Source organism: Myotis daubentonii, chromosome 6 (genome assembly GCF_963259705.1).
Source record: "Myotis daubentonii chromosome 6, mMyoDau2.1, whole genome shotgun sequence".
Classification (NCBI taxonomy): Eukaryota; Metazoa; Chordata; class Mammalia; order Chiroptera; family Vespertilionidae; genus Myotis; species Myotis daubentonii.
Window position 1 is genome coordinate 74,857,023 of NC_081845.1, and position 16,048 is coordinate 74,873,070.

The 16,048-nt window shown below is 44.4% G+C and overlaps 1 protein-coding gene across 1 annotated transcript in view; it reads left to right on the forward strand.

The window, feature by feature from the left end:
- The first annotated feature begins 748 nt into the window (after nucleotides 1–748).
- COL21A1 (collagen type XXI alpha 1 chain) overlaps nucleotides 749–16,048 on the forward strand; it is a 175,273-nt gene continuing 159,973 nt past the window's right edge. The window contains exon 1 of the mRNA XM_059701347.1: nucleotides 749–1,033. The gene's annotated coding sequence lies outside the window, so the exon portion shown is untranslated. The remainder of the gene's footprint in view (nucleotides 1,034–16,048) is intronic.

Below are 16,048 nucleotides of genomic sequence, written 5' to 3' on the forward strand. Positions count from 1 at the left end.
GTGGGGTTAGGGGATGGGCAAGATTGTGGGGGTTTCCATTTGGATGGGTTGTGCAGGAAGGACTCTCCGGAAGTGACACTTGAGACTTGAATGAGGAGACACAGGCAATCATGATACGGTCTGGGGCAGAGCTTAGGAAACAGAAGAAATAGCAGATGAGAGGAGAACACAGGGGTGTGGATAGGAAAGGCCATCCTGTGGGGAACCAGAGTGAGAAGTGGGGAGAGTGACAGGTGAGAGCCAGCTAGCTGTGGGCCAGAAAGCAGTGGAGTGCTAGGCACAGGGACTTCCCGACTGCTCTGTGAAGAATGGACTAAGAGGGGCAGAGCACGGAGTGTCCTTTTATTGTCAGAAGGCAGTGCCCTTGTTCCAGGACTTCCCTGCACCACCTGAATCCTGGGAGGTAACTGCCTGTGGGTCTGAGAGGAACTCCTCTCAGGTTTTCCGGCAGCTGTTACCAGAGGTTAAAGGCAGGCACATCAGTCAGTTTGCTGTTGGGCGGATTAGGGTGGCTCACCCAGGTGCCTCAGGGGCCCTGCTCACAGGCCCAGGGAGAAAGGGCTCCCAGCCCCCCTCTCCCTCCTCGCCCCCCCCCCCCCCCCCCAACTCCACCTCGCTTAGTGCTTGTCCTTTCAACCTCTGAGTTGCCTTTATCTTTCCTGCTTCCTCCCAGGAGTACATTTTCTGGTCCCAGCAGGATTTGAAGTATGTTTCCATCAGGCTTCCACTAACAGTTCGCACTTGCAGATCCAGATCCAAAACCCACCCTCTGGCCTTCGCCCCGGAAAGGGGGCGGGTGGGGAGCGCGAACCTTATCTCCAGGGCTCCGCCTCCGGGGGCTGAGAGCGAGTTCCCGAGCCGCGGCGCTCTGCACTGGCGCTGCCGGGACGCGGGCTCCGGGCGGAGGGCGGCAAACCCGCTGCAGCCCAGCTTTTCTCCGCGCCGGGGCTGGTCACCGCCCGGGACACCCTGTACCCCTGGTGCAGAACGCCGCTGCCTGCGACGGCAACCCCGACCCTGGACGCCGCGCCAGGTAAGGTGACACCGCTTTCTCCTCTCTCCTGGCCAGAATGACCATTGGGGGGCTTCAGAGCTGGCCCCCCCGGGGCTGCAGGTTGGCATTTTGGGGTTCTGAGGGTGCAGTTTTCTCCCGGCGCTGACATGCTCGGTGAAACGGGAGGCAGACTCCGCGCCCGGCTTGGAGGACGGGATGTCAGAGTTTGTCTTGCAAAGTTACTTGGGTGTTAATGAATGTAGAGATTCCCGGGGCGCTGATTTCTGCCTCAGTGTTTGGCCCCTGAGAATGAATAACATGCGGGGATTTACTTCCCTAAACTCATCTCGCTCTATCTGCCTTTATCTCCTTGGAAGGGGCTGTGGCGTCCGCACGTGGTGCGCCCAGGGAACGGGACGCGGGCGCGCAGGGCTGGGGGCTGCGTGGGGTGGACCAGCAGTTCCCCGCGCTTGCCGCACAGCAGACTCACCGGGGGAGCTTAATAAAATCCGGTGCTTGAGCAGCATCCCGGTCCAGTGAAATCAGAATATCCAGGAGCGGGACGTTGGGCATCCACATGTAGAAAACTGTTATCAGGTGATTCCCATGCGAAGTAGATTGGGAACCAGTGAGTTGAAGCAGTGGTTCTCAAAGTGTGGTCTCTGGCCCACAGCTTCAGCGTCACCTGGGGAACTCTTAGAAATGCAAAATCTAGGGCGGAGCTGACACTGGGATGGGGCCCAGCTTTCTGTTTTAGTGAGCCCTCAGGTGCTGCTAGAGTTTGCTGACTTTGAGAGCTTGGGTTGGATCCCAGCTAGGGTAAGGGCAAACACCTGCAAAGCCCCCTCCCAGGGGGATGGGGGAGGAAACAGACCATTTTAGGAAAAGCTAAGGTATACTGTGGACTTTGGAGGATCCCATAAAGGACAGGTGCTTGCCATCATCTCGAGCAATTTTTACATCGTAGAATTAGCATATTTGCTTTAGGAGAGATTAGGAATTTTCTTTTTCTTTTTTTCAGAGTTGAAATGAAGCCAAAGGAGAAATGTACATGAGAGTCTTCTAGCTGTAATCGCACGAACCTTTGGCCCCCGATGACATGATCCCAGAGCAGTCCTGTCATCAGCGCGCATTTACAGGACTCATACGCAGTCTCATTTTTTTTAAAAAAGCCATTGGAGGTTTCAGGGATTCGTGCCAATTCTCCAGAGTGAGAGGGAATTCAGCATTACAGGTCTCTGGAATGTCTGAAGTGGCGCTCCCTCCAACCCCCCTCTTTTAATAGAGACCTGAGATTTCAAAATTTTGGCTAAAAAAAAAAATCCAGCTTTTTCAGTCATTAGTACAGAAGTAAAAATGGCTTTGCAAATAAGCTTAAGTGGATTAGAAAATCTAACATTGGCTACAAAAGCTAGAATAGGCATGACTCCAGTCCCAGCACGTGTGCCGGGGCGAACACAGTGCTAACTGTACCAAGACTTTCTGTACCGAGAATGTTTACTTTCCAAGCTGCTGTCTGTGCCAAGTTATGATTGAGGTATATGAACGTGTTAAGGGACAGGCACTAAACTTGTGTTGAGAAAACTGGGGGAGATGGAGATAGTGATTAGGAACAGGGGCCTTGGTCTGAGGCTCCAGCCGCAGGTTCAACGCCTGCTGGTCTGCTTCTCATGCTCTTGGATGGTGGCATAAATTCTCCAAGCCTCACTTTCCTCATCTGTAAAATGGGAACTGTAGTCGTATAATGCATACTTCGAAATTGTTGCCTGAGTTAAATGAAACGATTCTTCTAAAGTGTCTCACGGAGTAAATTAAATATTTGTTAGCTTAAAATATGCACATACCACACACAAACTGGAAAGAAAACAAAAACCTAATCCAAACACCTTGACATAAAAATTACAGATACTGATAACACGGTCAGGTTTTGTATTTATTTACATGCTAGCATCACCCTTAGAATTTAAAGTTTTTGCTTTTTACCTGAATGGGAACATCTGGACATCCTCAATTTATCTTCAGAATTTTATTGTGTTTTATATAGAACTTTCTAGAAAAAGATTTAAAGTAGCCTAGCTTCAAATGAACAGCCTTGTCTTTAGCTACACTCCTTGTCTATGGTGAAGGATTTCAGCATGTGGTGGAGTTTATAATCTATTTACATTCACATTTAAATAGTCTTAAACTCACACTATCCAGGATATCATTCCTTATGAAAGAAAATTCATATACTGGTAGGAAGAGGGCATTATAAGTGGCACACCATGGCCTCCAAGAGAACCAGTTGGGAAGTACTGTCTGGTATTTCTTAGGTTCTTGAGAGAATAAAATGAAACCTTTACCAGTTACATCAAGATTTGTTCAATATAAGACAAAGCAAAATGATGACACACAGCAAGGACAGGCCTACATAGGCAAAAAGGGTAGTTGAGGTCATTTAAAGGTCATTTTTCTTAATTGCAGTAATTTCAAAATGCATCAAATCATATATATTAAAAGCAGTTTCTTTCACATTATTTGATTGGACCTGATCCAGATGATTCTCTGAGGATCAAATGGTTCTACTGGAAAAAAATTATATTAATTCCAAAAAGGATGCCAAATGCTTCTGTACTTTGAAAGTAGTCTTAATTCTCCTTTAATTTCAGTGATAAAATGACTATTAGATTTCTAACTTAAGTACCTTTTTAGGACTCATCTTGCATCTTTTTTATTAAATTTATTGGGGTGACACTGGTTAATAAAATTATTTAGGTTTCGAGTGTACAATTCTATAACACATCATCTGTATATTGCATTGTGTGTTTAACACCCAAAGTCAAATCTCCTTCTGTCACCATATATTTGACCACCTTTACCCTTTGTTACCTCCCCTCTCATTTTCTAATGGTAACCACCGTACTGTTGTCAGTATCTATGACTTTTTGTTTGTCTTGTTTGTTCATTTGTTGTTTTCAGTTTTATATTTTACATATGAGTGAAATCATATGGTTCTTGACTTTTTCCATCTAACTTCTTTCACTTAGCACGATATTCTCAAGATTCATCCATGTTTTCCTAAATGGCAGTATTTCATCTTATGGCTGAGTAGTATTTCATTGTATGTATATACCACATCTTTATCTAATGACCAATCAAAGGACACTTCTGTTGTTTCCATGACTTGGCCACCATGAATGATGCTGCAATGATCACAGGGGTACATAAATCTTTTTGTGAATAAAGGCTTTCAAATTTTTCAGGTAGACACCCAGAAAAAGGGTTGATGGCTTATATAGTAACTTATTCTTAATTTTTTGAGGAACTGCCATACTGTTTTCCATAGTGGCTGTACCGGTTTACATTCCCACCATCAGTGAATGAAGGTTTCTGTTTATTCACAACCTCTCCAACACTTGTTTTTACTTGCCTTATTGATAATAGCCATTCTGACAGGTGTGAGGTGGTATCTCATTGTAGTGTTGATTTGCATTTCAAATGCAATAGGTTATACCAGCCGTGGGCAAACTAAGGCCCGCTGGCCGGATTTGGCCAGTTTGAAATGAATAAAACTAAAAAAAAAAAAAAAAAAAAAAAAAAAAAAAAAAAAAGACCGTACCCTTTTATGTAATGATGTTTACTTTGAATTTATATTAGTTCACACAAACACTCCATCCATGCTTTTGTTCCGGCCCTCTGGTCCAGTTTAAGAACCCATTGTGGCCCTCGAGTCAAAAAGGTTGCCCACCCCTGGGTTATACCCTGCCTATTACCAAACTTGCATGACTTCTAAAAGACTAAACATAATCCAAATTCCAGCATATAAACATTTTAGTGACTCCTCCATTCAGGAAATCATGTCTTTATTAGGATACTGTTGAAATTACAGTTTAATGTTATTAAATTGAATAGAATTAGAATTTATTGTTATTAAATTAAATGTAATTACAGTTTAATGTAAGTAGGGTTTTTGTTTGGCTCACTGTGTATGAAATGAATAGCTGTAGGGATGAAAAGGGAAGATCAGAGGCACATCTCTTGATGGGAAAAGTGAAGGATTGTGGAAGCAAATTCAGACTCTCAGTACTCAAATTAGTGTTCCGGATAACTTAACTGAAGAGCTAAGAGAGTATGTGATGTTGCAATTCAGTGACAGGATATGGCCAATTAGGAACGATCAATATTGCAATGCCCCGCAGTAGTTTTATAATTTTCCATAAGGCCTGGAGCAGGGATGATCATAAACAAGCCTGTGTAATTGCACTTGATTTACATAACCTGGCTCACTTAGAAAGGTTTTGATAAGAGTTACCTGGCATTCATTTGGGTTCATTTTGAGGGCCTATTTGTTTTAAAGTGGATTGTTTTACTATTAAATCCAGTCTTGAACGTCTTGTGAGTAAACACATCACAGAAAATGGGTACATGTTTTAATTTTGTTATTTATTATCTTTAGATTACACTGTTCAGCATGCAATAGTAATTCTTGAGTCCGAAGGCTGACGCTCTATCCACTGAGCCAGACCGGTTAGGGCAAATAGTAATTCTTTAGCTTGATTCATTATCATTCTTGTGAAAACAACGTTGAAATGCTTATTTCTGGCAGGTGGTTTAATCTCAAAGAGAATTAGCCATGGATGCTGAGTTTCTCAACTTTCTCTACCTCATGATTAAAGACACATTCTTTGCCCTAGTCGTTTTTTAAAAAAAAATCTTAACTGTTGAAAGTATTATATACGTCCCCCTTTTTCCCCCCATTGACTTCTTCTATCCGGCTCCTGCACCCTAGCCAGTTTGGTTCAGTGAGTAGAGTGTTGGCTGTCAGACGGAAGGGTCCTGGCTTAGATTCCAGTCAAGGGCACATACATCAGTTGCAGGCTTATTCCCTGGCCCTGGTTGGGGCCTGCTCGGGAGGCAACCTATCAACGTGGCTCTCTCACATCGCTGTTTCTCTCTCTTTGTCTCTCCCCGTCCCTTTCACTCTCTCTAAAAATTGATGGAAAATATCCTTTGGTGAGGATTAACAACAAAAAAGACATACACTCTTCAGCCAGACTGCCTAGCCTTGCCCCTGACTCTGGGACTTACTAGTCGTTTGAACTTGGACGAGTTACATAGATTTTTTTGCTTCTGTTTTCTAATTAGTAAAAATGGGGTCATAGTACCTACCTCAGAAGGATTGTTGTAAGGATGAGTTGACACATAAGAATTTTTTTTTTAATTTTTTAAAAAATATATTTTATTGATTTTTTATAGAGAGGAAGGGAGAAGGATAGAGAGTTAGAAACATCGATGAGAGAGAAACATCGATCAGCTGCCTTCTGCACACTCCTTACTGGGGATCTGTCCTCAACCAAGGCACATGCCCTTGACCGGAATCGAACCTGGGACCCTTGAGTCGGCAGACCGACGCTCTAACCACTGAACCAAACTGGTCAGAGCATGAATTTTTTTTTTTTTTAACAGTGTCTGGCTCATAGTAAATACTTAATAAGAATTTGCAATTCTTTTTTTTAATATATATTTCTTTATTGATTTCAGAGAGGAATGGAGAGGGAGAGAGAGAGAAACATCAATGATGAGAGAGAATCATTGATAGGCTGCCTCCTACATGCCCCCTACTGGGGATTGAGCCCGTAACCTGGCCATGTGCCCTTGACCGGGAATCGAACCCTGGACCCTTCAGTTCGCAGGCCGACACTCTAGCTATTGAGCCAAACTGGCTAGGGCAGAATTTGCAATTCTTTTACTGTGGACATTAATGAATGGTTTAAGGTGAAGCTCTCTTTTCTGTTTTGACCTCGGAAAACTGGACCCTAAAAAAGAAGTAGCCATTTACATGATCTTCATTTGATGTTTTCTTTTTTTTCCTTCTATTTTAGCTAGTGGGGGAATTTGTTTTCAGAATACATGAAGTACTTCAAGTTTCTCAGAAAATAATACAACATTTTGAACATCTGTAAAAATTCCCAGATACTGATGTTGCTGGCCCGAGACCACAGGTTAAGAGTAGCTGCTTTAAATCAATGGTTCTCAAACTTGACTGCACTTTGGAATCACTTGAGAACAGTTTAGAATGCTGATGTTCAACCTGATTTAAAACATTTAATTTGTTTGGTTAATTTATTGTGAAAAGGAATAATGTAATTGTGTCCTTTATAAAGGGAGGTCTATTAACTGCATCCATGGGATTCCCATGTACAGTGGGGCCTTGACTTACGAGTGTCCCGACTAACGAGTTTTTTGAGATACGAGCTGTCTCTCGGCCGATTAAAATTCGGGTTACAAGCCAGCTTCAGATACCCCACCACTAGTTGGCGCAGCGAATGTCACAGTGAACGCCACATCAGCCCAGCATCACATGTCTCACTCGTTCACTTTTTGATTTGACATACGAGTAATTTGAGTTACGAGCTCCGTCACAGAATGAATTAAACTCATAAGTCAAGGCCCCACTGTACTCATAAACTTTTTAGAACAGTTAGGGAGATTAGATTTTTGTGTAATATAAATGAGGAAACAGGCTTGGAGGCATCATTCTTGACTAAGGGCTCAAGGTGGCCCAAGATAGCAGCTCAGGTTTCCTGTCTTCTACTCTGCATTTTTTCATTCACCTACCTTGCCTTCTGAAAAATCAGATTGTGTAACAAGAGGCACATGATCCAGGAGAGTGTTTTTGGAATACTGTAGGTCTTCTTGTCCTATTTAACCCAGTTTGATTTCAGGGTTATTTATTCCAAAGATTTCCTTAATGAAAAACCACTGAAAACAATATGTGCACAATGACAAGAAATTAATCTGTAGGTATCTGTTGTGAAAAGCATCATCTTTTCCACTAGGTTTGTCTTTTCTAAGGATTTAATTTAGTCCTCCCCAGCCCCCTTTATTGTTTCTTTGACATTTTGGTTTTCACTAATGAAAAACTCAGAAGATATGGTTGAAAATTTCAGGAAACATTGACAGCTTTCTCAAGTCCAAGTTTGGTGACCTTCTGGGAATGCTGCCAGTGGCTTGTGTTAGAGTCAGTGTTTAGTTTTTGTTTTGACTTGTCTTGTTTTGATCTAGGTCAATTTAGCCATGATTGCAGTGTTTCGTTACCCCTTAACTATTTGTTTTTACAGTGACTGGTGTTAAGAACAAAAGATTAAGGACCAAGAAAATTTCCTTTTTAAAATTTAAAGTAAAAAGACATTTTAATGAAGTTTGAACTTTATAGAAAGTTTGTTCTACTAAAAACATTCCTTGGAAAATTTTTTTAATTTTGTTTTAAAATTGTGTAACGGGTAAATAAAAACAAACATTCAGAAAATATGTATTATATTTTTATGATGACTTTTCAAATCCATAGGAGGCTCAATGATTGAAATAACTTATTGAAATATATACTTTTAAAAATTCTGAAACTTTTGTACATGAATTTTGCTACTTTATTGGGAAGAGAGAGTTTGATTCCACCTCATGGGGTTTGTGAAGGCATGTGTTTTCCAGTAGTAACCTGAATAGAGCATTAAAGATAAGACAGGGAGAAATATTCTTTGTAAGGGTTCAGCCATTCATCAGGCAGTGATTAAGTGCCTATCAAATGCCTAGCTATCCTCAGAGGAGTCAGAGAAGTTGCTAACTTCACTTTAGTTAGTCTATTAATAGCCAATTGGAAATTTCTTTTAAATGGAAAATTCCCTTCAATTTATTATATAAAATAACATTTTATAAATATCTTTAAGTGAAAAAACGTATAAGACAAAAAGAGTTTTCAATTAAATTTAGAAAAATCTATAAGCATAGCATGATGTGTCACTTGGTTTCTTCTCAAATCATGTTTTTGTTTGTTAATCCTCACCTGAGGATATTTTTCCCATTGCTTTTCAGAGAGAGTAGATGGGAGGGAGGAGGGGGAAAGAGAGGGAGAGGGAGGGAGGGAGGGAGAGAGAGAGAGAGAGAGAGAGAGAGAGAGAGAGAGAGAGAGAGAGAGAGAGAGAGAGAGAGAGAGAGAGAGAGAGAGAGAATATGATGTGAGAAAGACACTTAGACAGGTTGCCTCCCACACATACCCTGACCAGGGGTGGAAACTGAACCGGAAACCATGGTAAGTGCCCTTGGCTGGGAATCAAACCCTGGGCCCTTAGGTGCACAGGCCGATGCTCTAACCACCGAGCACACCACCCAGGGCTCAAACCATTTTTTACTTTCACTTGCTATAATGTCATGTGTCAATCTGTAGCATGGGTTGGATGTGGTTTGAAGGTATATCTTAGCAAGAAGTGGAGAGGTTATCTCAGAGAGGCACCATTGAGAAGGTAAACATCCTCGGTCCTGAGAATATAGAAACTCACCCTTCCCTTTCAGCAGTCAGCCTTCTCATAATGGTACAATGCCTTTACTTTCTCATCCTGATTAAATCGGTAGTCACCTAGCACCTCGGGATTAAGGTTTGAAATGAGAGTGAAATAAAAGCTGTGGGGAGCAGGGATAACATGGTAACTGTCTTAACCAGAATGTTACAGGCAGAACCCTTCTTGGGTCCCTTTGGAATGAGGAGGGAGCAGGGATGAAAACAGCCGGTGGGATTCAGAGTTCTTTATGGCAAGCAGAGGCACATGGAGCCCATTATGAATTCCTGTATATTTAGTGAAAGCAAACATGTGAGTGTGTAGTGAGTGGTACAGTCCAAGTTATATGTCATTTCTCTACCACCATTTAAATAATAGTAATAATATTTATATGCTAACCACTAAATAAATAGATGCTCTCATTAGGTCTAAGAAGGATGTGAATCAGGAAATGGAGAACCTGATTTCTCATCCCAGCCTGCCACCAACTTACTGAAAAGCTGGTAGCTTAGAAAAGCCTACGGTAAGGGAGAGCTGGGCAGGTGTGACTGTAAAGTCTTCTTTCATTTTGCTGTTTGCATTTTTTTCTTTTTCTTGGTCAGACGTACCCTTTGAGACCATCATGGACCATGTAAAGAATTGCAGCTTAGAGCCTCCATATTGTTTAAATCACTGTGGAGTAGCATCCTTCGGGAAGTCAATCTACTGAGAAATGGAGAAGGCATTCCAAGAATGCCTGTTTACATACTTCTTGACTGTGCACTGAAGATGGATGTTACTGTGCATGAGGAATAATGAAATAACAGATCTTTTTATTTCCAGAAAATTTTAATGATGGCTAAACAAATTTTTCTTTGGCCTCCATGTGGGAATCTATAATAATAAAAGCATAATATGCAAATTAGACTGGACATCCTCCTGGACGTCCTTCCTTCCGGACAAAGCTGCAGCGGGCAGGGGCTGTGGCAGAGGCCCCCGGCCACAGCAGCGGTGGGCGGGGGCCGGGGCCAAGGCCCTTGCATGAATTTCGTGCATCGGGCCTCTAGTCTATATATATATGGCTAATATGCTAAGTGCCCATCTGATGGCCATTTACAGAGAAATGGCAACATGGACCTGGCACCTACAGAGCAACACTCAGCTTCCCCCAAGTGGGACACAGGTCCCACCACCACCCCAGAGTGACAGCCCACCAAATCGCAGCCGATGCTGCCGAAACCCCATGGTGCAAAATGCGGCCCACAGCCCAGCCCAGCTTTGAGCGCCAGGTGCAACGCCCAGCTTCCTCTCCCTAGCAATTAGCTTCCTTGCAGTTTCTTCAGCCCAGGAACGACTTGCTTTATAGTCAGGTGCAAACATTTTTCACTTCTAACCAAATGTCTGAAGTGTTTTCCTGTGCCTCATCTCATTTGATCCTCACAGAAGTTCTGGAGTGGGTAGATAGGAGACTTGGTGGAATCCTGTTTTCATTAGCCAGAAAACAGAGATTTAGAAACCTTAGAAACTTCACCTGACTGAAAAGAAGTAATAAATGGTGGACCTTGAAAATGACTTCAGGTTTTCTCACTGCACAGAATATAGTCAAACACTGCTGCAGTTAAATATTTTACCCTTTGTTCTCTCTGGGTGATCTACAATAATAATCTGCTTTGTGTTGATATTTACTGCTGTGTTGCTGACAATTATCGGAAAGAGAAGTTGGGGTGCTTCACTGGGCTGGAAAAAGTTTAGCTAAATCAGAAAGCAGGTCTAATTAAGCAAGTTTATTCTATATCTATAAAAGGCTAAGTTGATTCTTTGTCCTAAAAATAAGCATGTTCATAAATTAAATGAAGAAATTTTGGATATACTCAATGGAGATTTTCATACCTATTTGGGTGATGAGTCCATCGATTCAATGGGTGAAGCTGAAAAGGAAAATTTTCCCATCAAATTTCTTAATAGTATTACTCCTTCAGGAATGCCTTGTCATAAATTAAAATTGAAAGTAGGTGTAATCATCATGCTACTGAGAAATCTTAATAGTAAATGGGGTCTTTGTCATGGTACTAGATTTATTATCACAAGATTGTGACCTCACATAATTGAGGCTGAAGTATTAACAGGATCTGAGGAAGCAGAGGTTGTTCTGATTCCAAGAATTGATTTGTCCCCATCTGACACTGGCCTACCATTTAAATTAATTTGAAGTCAGTTTCCTGTGATACCAGCATTTGCAATGACTATTAATAAATCACAAGGACAAACTCTAGACAGAGTAGGGATATTTTTACCTGAACTTATTTTCAGACATGATCAGTTATATGTTGCTTTCTCTTGAGTTCGAAGAGTGTGTGACGTTAAAGTTAAAGCTGTAAATACTTCATCACAAAGGAAATTAGTCAAGCACTCTGAAAGTGTTTTAACTCTTACTGTGGTATACAGGAGATATTAGAATAAGTTTAATCAATTTATCAGTCATTGTATCAGTGTTGTTGTTATATTATGTTTTTGTTGTTTTCATACCATGTCTTTGTTGTTGTTATATCATGTTATTGTTTATTTATTGATCAATTTATATATTGTTTTCATGTACATTTTACTAATTTTCTTTCACCTCTGACACTTCTATTACAGAGAAAGGGTGAATAGCGACATTAAAATATTTTCTTCTAATTAATTTCCTTTCAATGTGCATGAATCTGTGCACCAGGCCACTAGTTATATAAATAATGTTTATTGGTCTTTTCAACACTTGAAAAATTTTTTTTCTGATTCTGAATTATGGGATTTGTAAGAGATCATGTTTATATGAATAATCAAATGATATTTATAAGCTCTAAATTACATGTTTCTCAAAATGTTAACAGTTGTGTTTGGGTGGCAGAATGATAAATATTTTCTTCTTGCTTTTGTTTATTTTTGTTTGTTTGTTTTTAATCCTCACCTGAGGATATTTTTCCACTGATCTTTTAGAGAGAGTGGAAGAGAGAGGGAAAGACAGAGAGAAACATTGATATGAGAGAAACACATCGATTGGTTGCCTCCTGCACGTGCCCTGATCAGGGCCCTGGCTGGGGAGAAGCCTGCAACCAAGGTACATGCCCTCGACCGGAATCAAACCCGGGACCCTTTGGTCTGTAGGCCAACACTCTATCCACTGAGCAAAACCGGTTAGGGCTATTTTTTAATATACATGTATTACTCCTTCAATACAAAATGAATACATAACTACATGCTTTGTAGACAGAAACATTTGAAACTATAATTTTGAATTCCCATACAAATGAGAGATAATGGTGTAATAATGTGATTAATTTATGTCCCTGTAATTCACAAAGCACATATTGTGCCAGATGTGCTTTTTAAATATCAGACACGCTAAGTACAGATAATACAATCTGGCTAAAATTACATGAGAAAAAGATTTTAAAAGCAGAAGAATCAGTTTATTACCTCTTGTGAATGCCAAAAGAATATTATGTACTCTACTAACATTGAGGCCATATAAGAAAATAACTAAAATCATGGGTGTTGTGCAGTTGTGGCCCTGACACTTAGCACCTGTGTGACCTTGTGCATGGCATTGAACCTTTTAAAGCTTAATGTGCCCATCTGTTAACTGAGGACCAAGGGACCTATTTCATAGTGTAGTCAGCAAGGTTAAATGGGATAATGCAAATAAACACGAGGAGCATAGAGCCTGGCTGATAAAAGTACTCAAATTAGCTTAACATTTCTTATTACCATAAGTACAGTATTCTTTCTTTCTGAGTTCTCCCCCATGGAAGTCAGGGTTGGTTGTCATACCACAACCCTATTCCATTGCTGCTTAGGGTAGAATGTCTTGAGGAGGTTCTTGTGGTTGTTCCTATGTTAACTCCTAGAGTGCCGGGAGCTCGATTGCGCTCCTCCTGTCTTTCGCCAAAAGTGCCGGGAGCCCTATCAAAGATTCAAAATGGCGTCCAGTTCTAAGTCTGCTTTTATCAGTGATGCTGATATTGCTAAATATGTCAACGTAGTAAAGGTTTCCTTAAGTTTTTGAATATGTAACTTCATTTACTTGCGATTCATAATTTTTTTCCTAAACTGCTGTAAAATCAGCAAAAATGCCTTGGCAATTTTAGCATAGTTCCTAGGATATTGGTTGGCACTCAAAGGGTTAATTGTCTCATTACTTCTGTTATTATTTGTGGCTGTGGTTAGATCTATGTTGGCCTAAGTCCAACATCCTATCTAATAAAAGAGAAACATGGTAATAAGCCGTACCTCTGCTACCCTTCCCATTGGCTAATCAGTGAGATATGCAAATGAACTGCCAGCCAAGATGGCGGCCGGCAGCCAGGCAGCTTGAACCGAACATGAGGCTTGCTTGCTTCAGTGACGGAGGACTCCAACATTCCCCGCCTGCCACTGCCGGCCTCTGAGCTTGCACTTTGAAACATTCTTACAAATATAGAAGCTAAACAAAACCCCAGAAACCTGCTTTCAGCCAGCTGGGATTGAGGCCTAAGAGCTGGAGCCAAGCCTCAGAGCTAAAGCTGGCCCAGAATTTAAATAAAAGAGAAAAAAAGGAGCAGTTGGGAGCTTCCGTCACCCGCCAGCCTGAAAACAGCCCTCAGCCCCTCACCCAGACTGGCCAGGCACCCCAGTGGGGACCCCCACCCTGAAGGGTGTGTGACCAGCTGCAAATAGCCATCATCCCCTCACCCAGGCTGGCCAGGCACCCCAGTGAAGACCCCCACCCTGATCCAGGACACCCTTCAGGGAAAACCAGCCAGGCCCACCCGTGCACCAGGCCTCTATTCTATATAGTAAAAGGGTAATATGCCTCCCAGCACCGGGATCAGTGGAGCCGAGAGACCTCCCAGCACCGGGATCAGCATGACGGGGCAGCGCCCAAACCCCCTGATCGCCCTGCGGCTCTGTGTGTGACAGGGTCGGGGCCACAACCTCCCTATCCGCCCTGCTCTGTTCGTGACAGGGGAAGGCGCCCCAACCCCCTGATCAGCCCTGCTCTGTGCCTGATAGGGGGGAGCTTCCCAACCCCCTGATCGCACTGCAGCTGTGTGTGTGACAGGGTGCGGTGCCTCAACCCCTGATCGGCCCTGCTCTGTGCCTGATGGGGGGAGCTCCCCAACGCCCTGATCACCCTGAGGCTCTGTGTGTGACAGGGTGCGGCGCCCTAACCCCCTGATCGGCCCTGCTCTGTGGGTGACAGGGGGCAGCGCCCCAACGCCACTCCCCCCCCCCACGGGCCCTGCTCTGTGCCTGATAGCGGGGAGCCCCCCAACCCCCTGATCGCACTGCGGCTCTGTGTGTGACAGGGTGCGGTTCCCCAACCCCCCAACCCCATGGGCCCTGCTCTGTGTGTGACAGTGGTGGTGCCCCAACCCCCTTATCGGCCCTGCTCTGTGGGTGATAGAAGGCGGCACCCCAACCGCCTCCCACGGGCCCTGTTCTGTGTGTGACAGGGTAGAGCCATAACCTCCCCATCGGCCCTGCCCTGAGTGTGACAGGGTGCGGTGCCCCAACCCCCTGATGGGCCCTGCTCTGTGTGTGACAGGGGGCTGTGCCCCAACTCCCCTATCGGCCCTACTCTGTGAGTGACGGGGGGAGCTCCTTGACCCCCTGATGGGCCCTGCTCTGTGCGTGACAGGGAGGAGCTCCCCAACCCCCTGATGGGCCCTGCTCTGTGCGTGACAGGGGGTGGTGCCGCAACCTCCCCATCGACCCTGCCTTGAGTGTGACAGGGGGAGGTGCCCCAACCCCCCAGTTGGCCCTACCCTGAGCGTGACTGAGGGTGGCATCGCAACCTCCCGATTCGCCCTGCTATGTGCATGACAGGGGGTAGTGCCCCAACTCCCCAATCGGCCCTGCTCTGAGCCCGACCAGGGTCTGCACCTAGGGATTGGGCCTGCCCTCTGCCACCCGGGAGCAGGCCTAAGCCAGCAGGTCGTTATCTCCCGAGGGGTCCCAGACTGCGAGAGGGCACAGGCCGGGCTAAGGGACCCCCTCCCCCGCCCCCAGTGCACAAATTTTTGTGCACTGGGCCTCTAGTCTACACTAATAAAAGAGAAAAATGGTAATTGGCGTATGACGCTACCCTTTTCATTGGCTAATCAGGGCTATATGCTAATTAACTGCCAACTAAGATTGGCAGTTAACTGCTAACTAAGATTGGCAGTTAACTACCAACAATATGGCGGCTAATTTGCATATGTAGGCACAATGCAGGGAGGCGAAAGGGAAAGCAGGAAGAAGTCCTCTGCCACTGACAGTGATCGGAAACCCAGGGGGGAGCTAAGAGCTGGGGGGAAGGGCAAAGGCGGCCCTGGGGCCGCCTTTGCCCTGCCCCCCAGCCATGATTGGAGAATCAGGCGCCTTTGCCGCCCTGGACAGTGATAGCAGGAAGTAGGGGTGGAGCCAGCAATGGGAGCTGGGCATGGTCGAAGCTGGCAGTCCCAGGAGCTAGGCATCCCTTGCCTGGGCCTAAAGCGAAGCCCACGATCGCGGGGCCACTGCAGCTGTGGGTCCCCGCTGCCCGGGCCGGACGCCTCAGCAAGAGGTGTCCTGCAGGGGCAGGGGCGGAGCCAGCAATCGGAGGGGTCTGGGGGTCCCCTGCCCAGGCCTGATTCCTGGGCCAGAGGCATCAGGCCTGGGCTGGGGGCAGAACCAGTGATGGGGGGAAATGAGGGTCCCCTGCCCAGGCCTGACGCCTCTATCAGAGGCGTCAGGCCTGGGCAAGGGGCCGATCCTGCGATTG